The sequence below is a fragment of the Salvelinus namaycush genome, chromosome 1 (assembly GCF_016432855.1).
Source record: "Salvelinus namaycush isolate Seneca chromosome 1, SaNama_1.0, whole genome shotgun sequence".
Taxonomy (NCBI): Eukaryota; Metazoa; Chordata; class Actinopteri; order Salmoniformes; family Salmonidae; genus Salvelinus; species Salvelinus namaycush.
Window position 1 is genome coordinate 64,626,787 of NC_052307.1, and position 18,909 is coordinate 64,645,695.

Sequence of the window (18,909 nt, forward strand, 5' to 3'; positions counted from 1 at the left end):
GTTTTCAGCCCAGGCCTCTACTGTGCCATGGTATGCTTTAGCTTTAGTGAGATGGATTGCGGCACTGTGTGTGTAATGAACACTCACGAAGGAGGGAGGACTGTATGCGTAGAGCTAAGAGATTGCAGGAAAGGTCTGATCCTTCTCACTAGAATGTTGTGCAACAGTTTCTATACAAGCATTTCACTCCAGCAGAGAATGAGCCAAAGCTCAGTGAACAATCACTTCTCCAAAGCCTCATGTTTCCCTCTCCAAATTAAATGGGTACAAGTTCATGTGAATACACAGAATTTAATTGTTATGAATGGGAAAGTGGTATGATACAGGTAGCGCTAATTACATAAAACCTCTGCAGTAGGGAAACATCTTTTCCACAGGCATATTGAAGATAGACATACTCCATGTGGACAATTTTTTGTGTGCACTGTAAAAACATACCAAAACATCAAAATAGAGGCCACAACGCCCCACAGACCTACAATAGAAAGCATATACAGTTGAGGTCGGAAGTTTACATACACTTAGGTTGGAGTCATTAAAACTCGCTTTTCAACGACTCCACAAATTTCTTGTTAACAAACTATAGGTCTGGCAAGTCAGTTAGGACATCTACTTTCTGCATGACACAAGTCATTTTTCCAACAATTGTTAACAGACAGATTATTTCACTTATAATTCACTGTGTCACAATTCCAGTGGGTCAGAAGTTTACATACACTAAGTTGACTGTGCCTTTAAACAAGCCTGGAAAATTCCAGAAAATGATGTCATGGCTTTAGAAGCTTCTGATAGGCTAATTGACATCATTTGAGTCAATTGGAGGTGTACCTGTGGATGTATTTCAAGGTCTACCTTCAAACCCAGTGCCTCTTTGCTTGACATCATGGGAAAATGAAAAGAAATCAGCCAAGACCTCTGAAAAAAATTGTAGACCCTCCACAACTCTGGTTCATCCTTGGGAGCAATTTCAAAACACCTGAAGGTACCACGTTCATCTGTCCAAAAAATTGTATGCAAGTATAAACACCATGGGACCACGTCATACCGCTCAGGAAGGAGACGTGTTCTGTCTCCTAGAGATGAACGTACTTTGGTGCGAAAAGTGCAAATCAATCCCAGAACAACAGCAAAGGACCTTGTGAAGATGCTGGAAGAAACAGGTACAAAAGTTTCTAAATCTACAGTAAAACAAGTCCTATATTGACATAACCTGAAAGGCCGCTCAGCAAGGAAGAAGCCACTGCTCCTAAACCGCCATAAAAAAAGCCAGACTACGGTTTGCAACTGCACATGGGGACAAAGATCGTACTTTTTGGAGAAATGTCCTCTGGTCTGATGAAACAAAAATAGAACTGTTTGGTCATAATGACCATCGTTATGTTTGGAGGAAAAAGGGGGAGGCTTGCAAGCCGAAGAACACCATCCCAACCTTGAAGCACGGGGATGCTGGCATCATGTTGTGGGGGTGCTTTGCTGCAGGAGGGACTGGAGCACTTCACAAAATAGATGGCATCATGAGGGAGGAAAATTATGTGGATATATTGAAGCAACATCTCAAGACATCAGTCAGGAAGTTAAAGCTTGGTCGCAAATGCATCTTCCAAATGGACAATGACACCAAGCATACTTCCAAAGTTGTGGCAAAATGGCTTAAGGACAACAAAGTCAAGGTATTGGAGTGGCCATCACAAGTCCTGACCTCAATTTTATAGAACATTTGTGGACAGAACTGAAAAAGTGTGTGCGAGCAAGGAGGCCTACAAACCTGACCCAGTTACACCAGCTTTGTCAGGAGGAATGGGCCAAAATTCACCCAATGTCACGATTTCCGCCGAAGTTGGTCCCTCTCCTTGTTCGGGCGGCGTTCGGTGGTCGACGTCACCGACCTTCTAGCCATCGCCGATCCACTTTTCATTTTCCATTGGTTTTGTCTTGTCTTCCATCACACCTGGTTCCAATTCCATCAATTACATGTTGTGTATTTAACCCTCTGTTCCCCCCCATGTCCTTGTCTGTAATTGTTTCTTGTAGTGCTTATGCTGGTATTTACTGGGTTTTGTTTGACCCATTTCATGTATTGTTCTGTTGACGGTGGTTTATGTTTATTAAACGACACTGTTGTAAAATCAGTTTTCGCTCTCCTGCACCTGACTTCTCTCCCGCCAGTACGCACCTCAGTACACCCAACTTATTGTGGGAAGCTTGTGGAAGGCTACCTGAAATGTTTGACCCAAGTTAAACAATTTAAAGGCAATGCTACCAAATACTAATTGAGTGTATGTTAACTTCTGACCCACTGGGAATGTGATGAAAGAAATAAAAGCTGAAATAAATCATTCTCTCTACTATTATTCTGACATTTCACATTCTTAAAATAAAGTGGTGATCCTAACTGACCTAAGACAGGGAATTCTTACTCTGATTAAATGTCTGGAATTGTGAAAAACTGAGTTTAAATGTATTTGGCTAAGGTGTATGTAAACTTCTGACTTCAACTGTACATGTTTAGAACAACACATTTTACAAATTTGTAAAAGCAACAAAAAAAACATGTACTAAAAGCTTGCTTAAAACTGAGACGGCACTGTGATACCTTGTCAAGAATAGATCTTCATGATGAATGAATCAGTGACACCAGAAGTCTAATATGTAACATAAAATACATTTTCCATTAAGAAGTGTTATCCTCAAAGATTGGTCAAGGCTTTATGGGACAGACAATGTACAGGTTGATTTAAGCGCTGTCTTGGAATCACTCCAAGGTGATGATCCTATATCCATCAGGACCTGAATCCCCATATGAATGAACCGCTCTATGTATTTATTGGAAATAGCACTTATGGTGTCTGATAAGTATCATTCACTAACCATTACCCTTTGCTCCTTAAACTGATTTATGAAAACCATTTGCATATAACCTTAACATATATTGAATAGGGTGAAGGATTCAATATTGCTGTGAAAACTCTTAAATTCAACCAACGAGACATACTTTCCAAAGAATTAAATTACTTAAATGATCTATGGATCATTTACGTGGTTTGCCAAATAGATTCTGAGACGAATGCAATGTGTCATTTAAGCCGTAAGAACCTAAATGAGAATGTGACATTGCAGTCTTAAATGTTGTCATTTATCTTCATTAAGCTTAGAGGAGACCTTACCCATGCCTGAGCTCGAGCACTTTCTTGTCCATAGTGATGGGACAGAGAAGTTAACAACTAATGGACAGAGATCAGAAGAAACTTTACCACTTTGTCCCTCTAGGGGGAGACACCTATTTCAATACCACTGCCTTCCTTGGGTCTCAATACAGATCAGGCCTGGCCTAATACCATAGCAATTAAATGCAACATCGGCCATGACATATCTATCTCTACTAACAGTTTACATTTTCTTTATGCATTTGGTAATTTGACGAGTACATTCGTCATTGGCCATCATGCTCATTAAAGGCTCAATGCAGCCATTTTTACATCAATATCAAATCATTTTTGGGTAAGAATTAAGTACCTTACTGTAATAGATTTCCATTAAAATTGTCCCAATTTTTTTTTTTTAGCAAAAACCTATTTCTCGAGCAAGATTTTTGCTAAGACTGTCTGGGGGTGGTTTGAGTGGGGAGGGTGGAAATGAAAACTAGCTGTTTTGGGAGAAAGGTGGGAGAAAGGTTTAGAACTCTATTTTTTATTGGTCTATAAACCGATGTCACCATGGAAAGCCGAAACTCCCGCCCATGCAAACCTGCTGATTAGAAGGTCCTGTGTAGATTGTATTTTCAACCAGCAACTATTAAGAAATAATATTTTTTTCCCACACGTTTACAGTGTTACTGTTGTTTCATCAGCTGTTGTGCAATATGTTATAAAACAGTAGAAACAGATTTTTTTTATTGCACTGGGCCTTTAAATAATTGCAATAAAGTGTTTTTTTTATTTGGCATAAGAAACTGCATTACCTTGTGCCAATGATATGATAGATTATATGTAATTACATAATTAGGCATATGGTGACTCATGTCAATTGTTGAAAAAGTTTCCATAATGATGACTCCAGAACAAACTGATGAAATATTTCATAATTTCATGATGCTCTAACTTCTAACAGTTACAGGATTTCCCAAACTCAGGTCGGTCTCATCCAGCTGGTTATGGGGGTCTGACCCTGGTTCATCATACAGGTGTGCCAATGCTGACTTCATCACTCAAATAAATAGGGCAGGGCAATTCAATTACAGTCCTGGAGGGGTGAAACACTAATTATGTTTCTACCGGGCAGATACTTGTTCTCACCTGCTGTCCTAGGTCAAATTAGTTCCTGAGTAGAGGGGAAGAATGATCAGAGATAGGGTGTAAACTAGGTCTACACACACTTTATTAATATCAAGTCTCCCTCTTGGCTAAACGCTCACAGGGTAGCCTAGTTAATCCAAAGATAATAGATTGAACTTGTGCTGGCAGAAACCACAAGACCTGTCTGTGCTCTCCAACTCCCTCCAACATAAACGGTTTGCCTAATACCAATACTGGTAAGCTGCTTCCCTACCGCAGCTGCTTTTCTCATCTAAGTGACCACGACAGGTAGCAAAGCAACCGTAAATCATGGCAGAATTGCGCACCTGGAACGGAGGTTTTGATTCCTCATCTGTGGATTCTATTGACATGCCACTGGACAGGAGTGGAGATAAAGTTTGGTTAGATTGAAATGTGACCATTTTACTAGCTGATTTGACACACTGTAAGAGCACATTCTATCCTCTTCCATGGTTCATGTTTCTGCTGTAATGTTTTGTACATAGTGTAAGATCAAAGTGTTCTCATACAGTAGACTTAAATCACTGCTCCTACAAGTACAAGGAAATGTGCACTGTAGACAACGAAGATATAGGCAAACGTACCATCTCAGCTTTGGTATTTCATTTCAGGACACTCATATTGGTATATACAGTTGAAATCGGAAGTTTACATACACCTTAGCCAAATACATTTAAACTCAGTTTTTCACAATTCCTGAAATTTAATCCTCGCAAAAATTCCCTTTCTTAGGCCAGATAGGATCCCCACTTTATTTTAAGAATTTGAAATGTCAGAATAATAGTAAAGAGAATGATTTAGTTCAGCTTTTATTTCTTTCATCACATTCACAGTGGGTCAGAAGTTTACATACACTCAATTAGTATTTGGTAGCATTGCCTTTACATTGTTTAACTTGGGTCAAATGTTTCGGGTAGCCTTCCACAAGCTTCCCACAATAAGTTGGGTGAATTTTGGCCCATTCCTCCTGACAGAGCTGGTGTAACTGAATCAGGTTTGTAGGTTTCCTTGCTCGCACACACTTTTTCAGTTCTGCCCACAAATTTTCTATAGGATTGGGGTTAGGGCTTTGTGATGGCCACTCCAATACCTTGACTTTGTTGTCCTTAAGCCATTTTTCCACAACTTTGGAAGTATGCTTGGTGTCATTGTCCATTTGGAAGACGCATTTGCGGCCAAGCTTCAACTTCCTGACTGATGTCTTGAGATGTTGCTTCAATATATCCACATCATTTTCCTGCCTCATGATACCATCTATTTTGTGAAGTGCACCAGTCCCTCCTGCAGCAAACCACCCCCACAACATGATGCTGCAACCCCCATGCTTCAAGGTTGGGATGGTGTTCTTCGGCTTGCAAGCCTCCCCCTTTTTCCTCCAAACATAACGATGGTCATTATGGCCAAACAGTTCTATTTTTGTTTCATCAGACCAGAGGACATTTCTCCAAAAAGTATGATCTTTGTCCCCATGTGCAGTTGCAAACCGTAGTCTGCCTTTTTTATGGCGGTTTTGGAGCAGCGGCTTCTTCCTTGTTGAGCGGCCTTTCAGGTTATGTTGATATAGGAATCGTTTTACTGTGGATATAGATACTTTTGTACCTGTTTCCTCCAGCATCTTCACAAGGTCCTTTGCTATTGTTCTGGGATTGATTTGGACTTTTCGCACCAAAGTACATTCATCTCTATGAGACAGAACGCGTCTCCTTCCTGAGCGGTATGACGGCTGCGTGCTCCCATGGTGTTTATACTAGCGTACTATTGTTTGTACAGATGAATGTGGTACCTTCAAGCGTTTGGAAATTGCTCCCAAGGATGAACCAGACTTGTGGAGGTCTACAATTCTTTTTCTGAGGTCTTGGCTGATTTCTTTTGATTTTCCCATGATGTCAAGCAAAGAGGCACTGATTTTGAAGGTAGGCCTAACCGACTTGCCAAAACTGTAGTTTGTTAACAAGACATTTGTGGAGTGGTTGAAAAATGAGTTTTAATGACTCCAACCTAAGTGTATGTAAACTTCCGACTTCAACTGTATCTGGAACACTCAAATGATCTTCCCTTTGATAGACTAGAAAAGTGTTGATTTTTCATTAGAGATGATGAAAGGCCAACGTTAAGGTATAAATTAAATTAATTTAATCCATTCAGTCATTTGTCTCCATTTCATCCCTCTACAATCTTCCATTTATGTAGGACATTTTCACAGGATGTTCCTTTTTGAAAAGCTGTTATCTCAAACCCCCTAGTGACGACAATTACTCAATGATAATAAATTACAGCTCATAATCAGATATGCCAAAGGAAGCAAACCGGGACATCTTACTTTTTTAAGGAAAGAAAGGGGGAAGAGAGAAAGGAAAGTATTTAAGTCAATCTGGGTCTCTGCCAGTTTGACTGTAACCTTTGCTCTCTTGGTTTGGGAGTTAGCTAGTTTCCTCTTTCCTCTGACATCACTCCGGGATCCACACAATAATAATATGACCCCAATTGCATGACATTACTGCTTCCTTAAATGCACATGGGGGAACTGTGTTAAAAATCCCTCACAACTGCAGGCTGACTGCAGTTCCCAGCAAGCACCAGCTGCACAGCTGGTGTCCATGGGAGAGGCAGAGCGGATACACAGATTCCAGTCTGTTATGGACGAGGGAAAAACATTTCATTGGGCAGGAGTTCTCATACTGTACATTGGCAGCCTACATATATAGGCTACATCCCTGCTATTATTATGACAGAGGCAGCTCCAATATCTCTTTCACATACTCACATACTCACATGACACTTACATATTTACATCATATTTACACAACATGTGCTGTATCTATGATAAAGTGCAGGTAGTTCCTAATGTACTCATGGGGAAGTGTTTAGGGCTGGACATCTATTGATACATTGCAACCTTTCAATTTGACCTGGGGAAGAGTAAAAAGTGATATACAATTCATTTTAAGCACTGTAGTAGTAGTGGCAGTCTACCTACTGTGATGTGGACCCTGTATTGGTATTAATTACTATATTACCATCATTTATGAGGAAGCACTACCTTCAAATTATTCAAACATAAGAGGGAATTCTGGTTTATTTACAAGCCAAATGGATTTAACTATGACAAAATTGTACCCATTCTGTGCCAGCTTGATAAATTAAAAACCCCATTATCTTAGCATCCAGGCTCCAGTCCACACAGCAATAAACCTTAGTGAGGTCTCTTAAACTCCTGTGTCTAGTATATCGAACCCCCTGGAGAGTCTGGTTCTGAAATTTAAAGCAAATTGCTGTTTGAAATCAGTGCTTTTTTCTCCAAGCCTCAGATCTTAATTTGTTGTTGTAGCCTATTTTAGAAATATGAGCCAACTGCTAAAGCGCACACAAAAAGGGGCAGAAAAAAATGCACCTTGTGTGATTTTTTTTAATGCAAGCCAGATGTGAGCAAGAAGCATGGAAACAGGTGATGATAGCATTACGCTAGGATTGCGCACAGATGGAAAAGGGCTTGAACCTATTCCTGTCTCGCTGTTGGGGTCATAAATAAATATTTTTTTGTCTCTTTCTGATGAAATGATTTCTATATGAATTGGGCCAGACCAACTCTTGGTGTTGTGTAAACGTGGAGGGCCAAAGGGCTGCTCTCAGGGCTAAAGTATTTTCACAGGCAAGACAAATAATTCATTTAGAGTTTTTTTGAGAATGCGATTTAGTATTACATAGAGAATCAGCACATCCATGTGAAGCGATACCTCGCAAATTGGGAGATCCACATCGCTTCAGAATGAAGGAGCTGAAGATTAGCTCATCTAGCCAAGGCCTAACAGATATGGAATGACATCATCGCTGGCGCTATTGCCTCATATTTGGGTGTACGTGCATGCCATATTTGTGTGTGTGTGTGTTTGTGTGTGTGTGTGTACGTGCATGCGTGTGTTGGTGTGTAAGTGCACGCTGCTATCCCACTTGGTACAAACTGGTTGAATCAACGTTGTTTCAACATAATTTGCCAATGTATTGTGACGTGGAAAATACATTGGATTTGAAAAAAGTAATCAACGTAAACTGCTGTTTTGAGGGTGAAATTTCAACCACAGGTTAATGTCATCATTGCAACCAATTTTCAATATAGACAAACCTGGTATAAAATATGTTTAATTTGTACCTTTGAAACAATGTCAGATCTTCAACATTATATCCACTATAAAAAACTAAATAATTGGCTGGGCAGCACCTCAAACTGGAGATTTGATCTATCTACAACTATTAATTTGTTCTCCCATCCAGGGTTTTAACCAACCCATTTTTTATATTTGTCACTGGCTACTACCAATTTGCTAACGTGAGAATGATTATTGAGAGATCTCTTAACTAAATATATTTACTGTTGCTATAAAAGTAATTCCAAAGGGTAGGTTCAACAGAGCAAATGAAATGTAACCATACTCTATAAGTCATATATCATCATTTATACTATTTAGGCCTATATAGCATTTGCAAAGTCATTAACAGTTCCCAGGAGTCACGTGTATCCCCTGTCACAGTGGAGATGGCGGTTATGGAAACATATGTCTCCGAATCCCTGCATCAGGGGTACATTCGGTCCTCCACTTCACCCGCCTCCTTGAGTTTCTTTTTTGTGAAGAAGAAGGAGGGAGGTCTGCGCCCGTGTATTGACAACCGAGGCCTAAATCAGATCACTGGTACAGTTACCTGCTACCTCTTATCGCCACTGCGATCGAGTCAATGCACGGGACGCGCTTCTTCACCAAACTAGATCTCAGGAGGGCTTACAACCTGGTGCATATCCGGGAGGAAGAGGAGTGGAAGACGGCGTTCAGTATGACCTCAGGGCATTATGAGTACCTCGTCATGCCGTACGCGTTGATGAATGCTCCATCAGTCTTCCAAGCCTTTGTAGACGAGATTTTCAGGGACCTGCACGGGCAGGGTGTAGTGGTGTATATTGATGACATTCTGATATACTCTGCTACACGCGCCGAGCATGTGTCCCTGGTGCGCAGGGTGCTTGGTCGACTGTTGGAGCATGACCTGTACGTCAAGGCTGAGAAATGCCTGTTCTTCCAACAGTCCATCTCCTTCCTAGGGTACCGCATTTCCACCTCAGGGGTGGAGATGGAGAGTGACCGCATTTCAGCCGTGTGTAATTGGCCGACTCCCACCACGGTAAAGGAGGTGCTGTCACGACTTCCACCGAAGGTGGCTCCTCTCCCTGTTCGGGCGGCGCTCGGCGGTCGTCGTCGCCGGTCTACTAGCTGCCACCGATCCCTTTTCTTTTTCGTTTGGTTTTGTCTGTCTTGTGTTCACCTGTGTCTAGTTTAGGTTAATCAGTGGGGTATTTAATCTCGCCCTACCCGCTAGGTTTTGTGCGGGATTGTTTGTATATCTGTCGTTGGTTTGGGTTGCGTTTTGTTTTGCTCTGTTAAACAAGTGTTTTCACGGGACTGTTTTCCCGCACGTTAATTTAGTCAGAGGAGTGTGTTCCTCCGTGTTCTACTGGACTGCGTTCCTGTTTATTAGTGGCTGCTGTTGTGGTCCAGTGTCTGTTCTGTTGATGGACTTGTAATAAAACGCCTTCTCGAAATTCTTACTCTCCTGCGCCTGACTCCACACCCACCTCTCCTAGGGAGAATCTGACAGAATCCCGCACCCGAAAATCATGGAGTCAGCAGGAGCGGACGCGCCCTCCCCGTCCATGGAGGAGCGTGTCCTCCAGCATGCAGCCATTCTACACCGTCTGGGGACGGCTATGGATCAAGTGATGGCGAGAATGGAGAGATGGGAGAGGAGCGGCCTCTCTACCTCATCTTCAGCCACTCTCCAGCCTGCACCACCACCTTCTCCGGCGGCGTCCAGGCCCCAGCGGGATTCGGCTCGCGCTCCCGAAGGAGTACGATGGGACGGCTGCCGGGTGCAAGGGGTTCCTGCTCCAGCTAGAGCTTTACCTGGCGACCGTTCACCCGACTCCCTCGGGAGAGGAGAGTGTCAACGTCCTCGTCTCCTGCCTTTCGGGCAAATCCCTGGAGTGGGCCAACGCGGTCTGGGAGGGTCCAGACTCGGCGAGGGACCATTACCCAGAGTTCACCCGTGTTCGACCACCCACCGGAGGGCAGAGCGGCGGGTGAACGTCTGTTTCATCTGAGGCAGGAAACGAGGAGCGCACAGGATTTCGCGCTGGAGTTTCGGACCCTGGCCGCCGGCGCGGGGTGGAATGACAGGCCCCTGATGGACCACTATAGGTGCAGCCTGCGAGAGGACGTCCGCAGGAAGCTAGCTTGTCGAGACACCACCCTCACTCTGGACCAACTGATAGACATGTCCATCAGGCTGGACAACTTGCTGGCTGCTCGCGGGCGTCCAGATCGGGTTCTGTTCGTTCCACCCCCCAGCTCTCCCGCTCCGACACCCATGGAGTTAGGGGGTGCTGCAGCTAGGGCGACCGGAGGAGGAACCTCCTCCTGCACCAGTTGTGGTCGGAGAGGGCACACTGCTGACCGGTGCTGGAGGAACTCGTCTGGGAGTCGAGAAAGCAGGCAGAGCACTGCTCGGACACCTCAGATGAGTCAGCACCAGGCTCACCTAGAGCTCCCTGTTGGTCATATGTATGTGTTGATTTCCTTTCCTGCGTTTTCCCTTCATTCCCAGCATAAGGCGCTAGTAGATTCAGGCGCAGCGGGGAGTTTTATGGATCGCAGGTTCGCGCTTAAGTTAGGGATTCCCTTGGTTCAGATGGACCAACCCTTCCCCGTGCACGCCCTAGATAGTCGACCATTAGGGTCAGGGCTGGTCAGGGAGGCCACGGTTCCACTGGACATGGTGACGCAGGGGGGTCATGAGGAGCGGATTAGTCTCTTCCTCATTGATTCTCCTGCATTTCCAGTGGTGCTGGGGATTCCCTGGTTGGCTTATCTCAATCCCAACATTTTGTGGAAACAGGGGGCTCTTAAGGGGTGGTCAGAGTAGTGCTCAGGTAGGTGTATGGGAGTTTCCATCGGTGCGACGACGGTGGAGAGTCCGGACCAAGTCTCCACCGTCCGCATTCCCCCCGAATATGCCGATTTGGCTATCGCTTTCTGTAAAAAGAGGGCGACCCAATTACCACCTCATCGACGAGGCGATTGTGCGACAAACCTCCAGGTGAACGCCGCACTTCCCAGGAGTCACGTGTATCCCCTGTCACAGCAGGAGACGGTGGCTATGGAGACATATGTCACCGAATCTCTGGGACAGGGGTACATTCGGCCCTCCACGTCACCCGCCTCCTCGAGTTTCTTTTTTGTGAAGAAGAAGGAGGGAGGTCTGGTTCCGTGCATTGACTATAGAGGTCTAAATTCCATCACAGCGGGGTTCAGTTACCCGCTACCTCTCATCGCCACGGTGGTGGAGTCATTTCACGGAGCACGCTTCTTCACAAAACTGGATCTCAGGACCGCGTATAACTTGGTGCGTATCCGGGAGGGAGATGAGTAGAAGACCGCGTTTAGTACCACATCTGGCCATTATGAGTACCTCGTCATGCGGTATGGGTTGAAAAATTCTCCAGCCGTTTTCCAATCCTTTGTAGGCGAGATTCTCAGGGACCTGCGCGGGCAGGGTGTGGTGGTTTACATCGATGACATTCTGATCTATTTCGCCACACGCGCCGTGCATGTGTCTCTGGTGCGCAGGGTACTTGGGCGACTGTTGGAGCATGACCTGTACGTCAAGGCCGAGAAATGTGTGTTCTCCAAACAAGCCGTCTCTTTCCTGGGGTATCGCATTTCCACATCTGGGGTGGTGATGGAGTGTGACCGCATTGCCAATTACTCCCGGAGGTTTATCCGGGGTTTTGGGCAGGTGGCTGCTCCCATTACCTCACTGCTGAAGGGGGGGCCGGTGCATTTGCGGTGGTCGGCGGAGGCGGAGGCGGACAGAGCTTTTGGTCGTCTGAAAGCTTTGTTTACCGATGCTCCCGTGTTGGCGCATCCGGACCCCTCTTTGGCATTCATAGTGGAGGTGGACGCGTCCGAGGCTGGTGTTGGAGCCGTGCTATCACAGCGCTCGGGCACGCCCCTGAAGCTTCGCTCCTGCGCTTTCTTTTCGAGGAAGCTCAGTACGGCGGAGCGAATCTATGATGTGGGGGACTGGGAGGTGCTGGCTGTGGTAAAAGCTCTGAAGGTGTGGAGACATTGGCTTGAGGGGGCGCAACACTCTTTTCTCATCTAGAATGACCACCGTAATCTGGAGTACATCCGTGCGGCGAGGAGACTGAATCCTCGTCAGGCAAGGTGGGCCATGTTTTTCACCCGTTTTGTTTTCACCCTTTCGTACAGACCAGGTTCCCAGAACGTGAAGGCAGACGAACTGTCCCGGCTGTATGACACAGAGGAGCAGCCCATGGATCCCACCCCCATACTCCTGGCCTCCTGCCTGGTGGTACCGGTAGTGTGGGAGCTGGACGCGGACATTGACCAGGCGTTACGTGTAGAGCCCGCTCCCCTCCAGTGTCCCGCTAGGCGTCTGTACATTCTGTCTGCTGTCCGTGACCGGCTGATCTATTGGGCCCACACGTCACCTTCGTCTAGTCATCCAGGCATCGGTCGGACGGTGCGCTGTCTGAGTGGGAAGTACTGGTGGCCCACTTTGGCTAAGGACGTGAGGGTTTATGTTTCCTCTTGCTCGGTGTGAGCGCGTTTAAGGCTCCTAGGCACCTGCCCAGAGGTAAGTTACACCCTTTACCCCTTTCCACAACGGCCATGGTCGCACCTGTCGATCGATTTCCTGACCGATCTCCCCCCATCACAGGAAAACACCATAATCCTGGTTGTTGTGAATCGTTTCTCTAAGTCCTGCCGTCTCCTTCCTCTGCCCGGTCTCCCTACAGCCCTACAGACTGCAGAGGCCTTATTTAGGCACGTCTTCCGGCACTATGGGGTGCCTGAGGATGTAGTGTCTGATCGGGGTCCCCAGTTCACTTCGAGGGTCTGGAGGGTGTTCATGGAACGTCTGGGTGTCTCGATCAGCCTTACCTCGGGTTTTCACCCTGAAAGTAAGGGCAGTTGGAGAGAGTTAACAAGGATGTGGGTAGGTTTCTGCGGTCTTATTGCCAGGACCGGCCAGGGGAGTGGGCGGCGTTCGTGCCCTGGGCAGAGATTGCCCATAACTCGCTTCGCCACTCCTCCACTAACCTCTCCCCCTTCCAGTGCGTACTGGGTTACCAGCCGGTTCTGGCTCCTTGGCATCAGAGTCAGACCGAAGCTCCTGCGGTGGATGACTGGTTCCGGCGCGCGGAGGAGACATGGGACGCCGCCCATATTCACCTTCAGCGCGCTGTGCTGTGCCAGAAAGCCAGCGCAGACCGTCACCGCAGTGAGGCCCCGGTGTTCGCACCGGGGGACCGGGTCTGGCTCTCGACCCGAAACCTTCCCCTCCGCCTGCCCTGCCGGAAACTGGGTCTGCGGTTTGTGGGGTCGTTCAAAGTCCTGAGAAGACTGAACGAGGTGTGTTACAGGTTACAGCTTTCCCCCCCCGATTACCGTATTAACCCCTCGTTCCATGTGTCTCTCCTCAGGCCGGTGGTGGCTGGTCCGCTCCAGGAGTCTGAGGTGCGGGAGGTTCCTCCACCCCCTCTGGACATAGAGGGGGCCCCGGCGTACACCGTTCGCTCCATACTGGAATCGAGGCGTCGGGAGGGCCTTCAATACCTCATGGAGTGGGAGGGGTACGGTCAGGAGGAGAGATGCTGGGTTCCTGTGGAGGACGTGTTTGACCCTTCAATGCTGCGGGAGTTCCACCGTCTCTGTCCGGACCGCCCTGCACCTCGCCCTCCGGGTCGTCCCCGAGCCCGGTGTCGGCGCGCTGCTGGAGCCGCGAGTCAACTGTCACGACTTCCGCTGAAGTCGGTTCCTCTCCTTGTTCGGGCGGCGTTCGGAGGTCGACATCACCGGTTTTCTAGCCATAGCTGATCCACCTTTCATTTTTTTATTTGTCTTGTCTTGTTTTCCTACACACCTGGTTTCAATTCCCTCAGTATTAGACGTGTATATAACCCTCTGTTCCCCCCCCATGTCTGTGTGTGGAATTGTTTGTTGTTTCGTGTATGTGCACGCTAGACTGGTTTGCGCTGGGTTATGTCAACCCATATTGTGTTTAGTGTTCTTAGTGCCATGTGTTTTGTTCACCGAAATAAAAGGCTGCTTTGGCTACCCAACTTCTGCTCTCCTGCGCCTGAATCCCTTACAGCCAGTTACGCATACCTAACATTGAGCCCTATTCTTTAACTTTGATTCTTGGTTGAGATGGAGACATGAATCCAACACATACATTATTCATTTGTAGACAAACTGGAATTTGTTGACAACAAAACACAATTCAATATCGCTGGCCACATTTTGAGGTTAGCCTACTGTAACTATAAATGGCTTCTTATGTCATCATAGAAGCGAGCATGTTCAAGATAGCACGCAAAGGTCGTAGGTCTGTGGAGATTTTCACAATTGCTTTAATAATCTGTGCAGAATCTTGAAAAGCATTGATCACTTGCAATATGTACTTTTAATGTAATCTCAACTACAATCCAGGTAATTTGGTTGTGCTATTAGCTGAAGCACAGTGATAACACATTAAGTTGTATAAATACAATTTATCTGCCATTGTATTCCATTTGAACTTTGTTGTGCTTTTAAAATGGTTGATAGCGCAGTGATAAGACATTTAGATGACAACTAAACCAGGAATTTGGTTGACTAAACATTGGAATTTGGTTAAGCCTTTAGATGGTTGAAAGCATAGTAATAACACATATGGAATTCAAGAAACTTCTGCCTGTCTTTTTGAGTGGGTAAATAAAGGTTGAAATATCATTGATCAACGTCTCAACCAAATATTACCATAATTTCCATGTTGAAACGACTTGGTGTGCCCAGTGGGATGTTTATGTTAGCATTAAACAAGGTAGTTTTATTTTGACTCCTTGGTATATCCACTCTCCACAGAGACCTTTTCTCCTTCCTCAGTCATGCGGTTCCTGCTTCACCAGGGGAGATGAGTTCAGCCAGTCAGTCTTCCTGATTCATAGTGCGGGTCTACAGGAGACAGGTCTGCTTCACGTCAGGTGAAATGACTGGTGGGAAGGGAGTGTCTCCAGCAATCAGCCTTGATGAGGCAGCCAGTGGACCTGTCCTGTGAGACAGAGGAAAGCCACTGTACGTGTCAGACTGGCTGCAAATGCGGATGGACACAGAGCAGACCTCTGCATTAAGGCAGGCTGGCCACCCCTGAGAGATGGGTATTTAGCCAGGAATTATGCATCTCACAGGACTGGGGGAGTCAACGGGAATGTCCCCCTCAACCCCAAAACTTGTGGAATGTTCATCTCGTGACCTCATCTCATGAGTTAAACGTTTGCATGCACAGCCTCTGAGAAACATGAACAGAACATAAGCAGGGAAATAAAGAAAACAGCTCAATGTAACATTGTCATTTACTTAATCAGGGTGTTCACTTTGAGTCATAAGAACGTATGGTTTCAGAAGTCGTAAAAAACATTGTTCATTGTTTTAAAAAGACTTACAGCAAAGATATTTACAGTGAAGTGACACCTCCCAGGCAGGGCAGGCTATCCCTGGAGCTACCACAAGAGAGCACAGCTGGCCGGCCACCCGGCCCCATGCATCCATCCCCTCTCGCAGCACAGCACTACCTTCCTGCTGTCACAGTCACACACAGGTTTAAAAGCCCTGGCTTTGAACACAGAGCCAGGCACAGGGAAAGTGACAAGCAGAAACCCCCCAAAGACAGACAGCCGTCCAAATGGGGCCACCCTGTCCCCTCCATTGGCAAATTGCTGGCCAGCTAGCCATTTGGGAGAGTGGTCGTTCACGTCGATCGACTCATAAGAAAGCGACACATTGGCTCAGTGTGGTGCCACTGGACTACGTGACAAATAGGGAGCTCCTAAATCATTACATTACAGTGTGAAATGACTGATTGGCACAGCAGACGGCCTGATCCAGGGAGAGTTAAAGATGCTCTCTGTTTTAGATCTCACCCGTTCTGTAACATGTTTATGCAGCTGGATAATTTTATTGGACCAATTGAATTAAGTTGTGATAATTGAGCTGAAGTACCATGCTCAAGGTGCACTAGCAGTACCCCACCTGTCAGGGTGCTGGGCTCTAGTGGGTGTTGCGTCACATTCTTATTCAGTCTATATTAAACTATCAGTGTACTTAAACTTACAATTAAAATGGCTATATTTATAGAGGCTGTATTAAAAGCTGAGCATTCTACATAGTGGTTCAATTGGGCCGAAGCAAACCCACAGGACAAAACTGGCTGAATCAACGTTGTTTCCACGTCATAAAAAAAAATACAAAATCTATGTGATGACATTGAATCAACTTGGAAGACGGACTGAATTTACAAAAAGTCATCAACGCCAGGGAATTTTTTCCAAAGACATGGTGACATTTATTTTTTCTTCCACATTGAATTCATGTTAGTTGACACCTTGACCAAATGTAAATCAAAACTAGACATTGAACTGAAGTCTCTGCCCAGTGGGAACCTTACTGTTACATTAACCCTAACCCTAGCTTCATGTCCAAACCCCAGCTCAACCCTAACCCTAACCCTAGCTTCATGTCCAAACCCCAACCCTAACCCTAGCTTCATGTCCAAACTCCAACCCTAACCCTAACCCTAACCCTAGCTTCATGTCCAAACCCCAGCTCAACCCTAACCCTAACCCTAGCTTCATGTCCAAACCCCAGCTCAACCCTAACCCTAGCTTCATGTCCAAACCCCAGCTCAACCCTAATCCTAGCCCTAGCTTCATGTCCAAACCCCGGCTCAACCCTAACCCTAACCCTAGCTTCATGTCCAAACCCTGGCTCAACCCTAATCCTAGCCCGAGCTTCATGTCCAAACCCCGGCTCAACCCTAACCCTAACCCTAGCTTCATGTCCAAACCCCAACCCTAACCCTAACCCTAGCTTCATGTCCAAACCCCAACCCTAACCCTAACCCTAGCTTCATGTCCAAACCCCAGCTCAACCCTAACCCTAACCCTAGCTTCATGTCCAAACCCTGGCTCAACCCTAATCCTAGCCCTAGCTTCATGTCCAAACCCCGGCTCAACCCTAACCCTAACCCTAGCTTCATGTCCAAACCCTGGCTCAACCCTAACCCTAGCTTCATGTCCAAACCCCAACTCAACCCTAACCCTAACCCTAGCTTCATGTCCAAACCCTGGCTCAACCCTAATCCTAGCCCTAGCTTCATGTCCAAACCCCGGCTCAACCCTAACCCTAACCCTAGCTTCATGTCCAAACCCTGGCTCAACCCTAACCCTAACCCTAGCTTCATGTCCAAACCCCGGCTCAACCCTAACCCTAACCCTAGCTTCATTTCCCAACCCTGGCTCAACCCTAACCCTAGTTTCTTGTCCAAACTCTGGCTCAACCCTAAACCTAACCCTAGCTGAATCTCCATTGCTTGGCCTATACCATTGAGACTCGAGGACAGACATGTTATTTAGATATTGAACATTCCCTCATTCTGAAACTGTAAATTAGGAGCTACTAGCGCTGTAAAGCTTAGTGGCAGTCTGCACGAGAGGATCAACTCATTTCCTTTACCATGCAGCACAGCACAGTGTGAGGAGAACACAATTCACATCTTAATAGATCAAGGGCTTCTCTTTGTCCCTGCAGCCACACAGCCTCTGTGACTCACAATGGCGTCAGCGAGGATGTTGGGCTGGCGTGACACTTGACTGGAGAGCACAGCTGACCACCTGACCTCCCACTGGTGCCTGGGGAACACACACACAGCTGCCTAAAAACCACAAATTGTGCCTCTTCCCCCCTAGTGACAGCAGATGCACTTGTGTGTTCATTAAATCCCCACCCATTCTATATTTAAGGAGTATTGTTCTGTTTTGATGCACACCGGGCATACACACACACAAACACATCTTAAATATATAGACATAAGTTTTTGTATCAATTCCCAGTTCATTGTTTTTTCCAAAATAGCTTTTGGAATAAGAGATCTATTTACTCATCCACTCACTCAACCATCCCTCCATTTATCGCTCCATTTATCCCTCCTTCGTATCTATCTGCACGCCTGTCTGACTTACATAGTTTCATAATTACTGTATATCTTTTACTTCCAAGTCTTACTCTTAACATTAAAATAGTTGTGAAACAAAAAGGAGATGCATTGTTGGACAGATATACTGTAGCAAGGGATTTAGATTGAGTAGATTGGATTTGAATGTTATGGCAATATTCTGGCAACTTAATGGAATTTTACATCAAAGCTGTTTATATATTCGGGACTTAAGATTTACGGCGCTGTCTTTCAACCATTTCCCCCCAGAAAATACAGCTGCAAAGCTATAAAAACCAGAGGAAATTGGATTTGACAGTGTTTTTCATTCTCTCATCCCCCCAAAATAACATTACCTCTGATTTCCCATCTCTGACAACCGATGAGAGGAGGAGGGCAAAAGCTACGTTTACAACTGCAGATCCTCATTTGGAAAGGTGGCCAAGACAAGATAGAGAAAAAAAATAAACAGTCGCTGGCTGTGGCCATTCTTCAG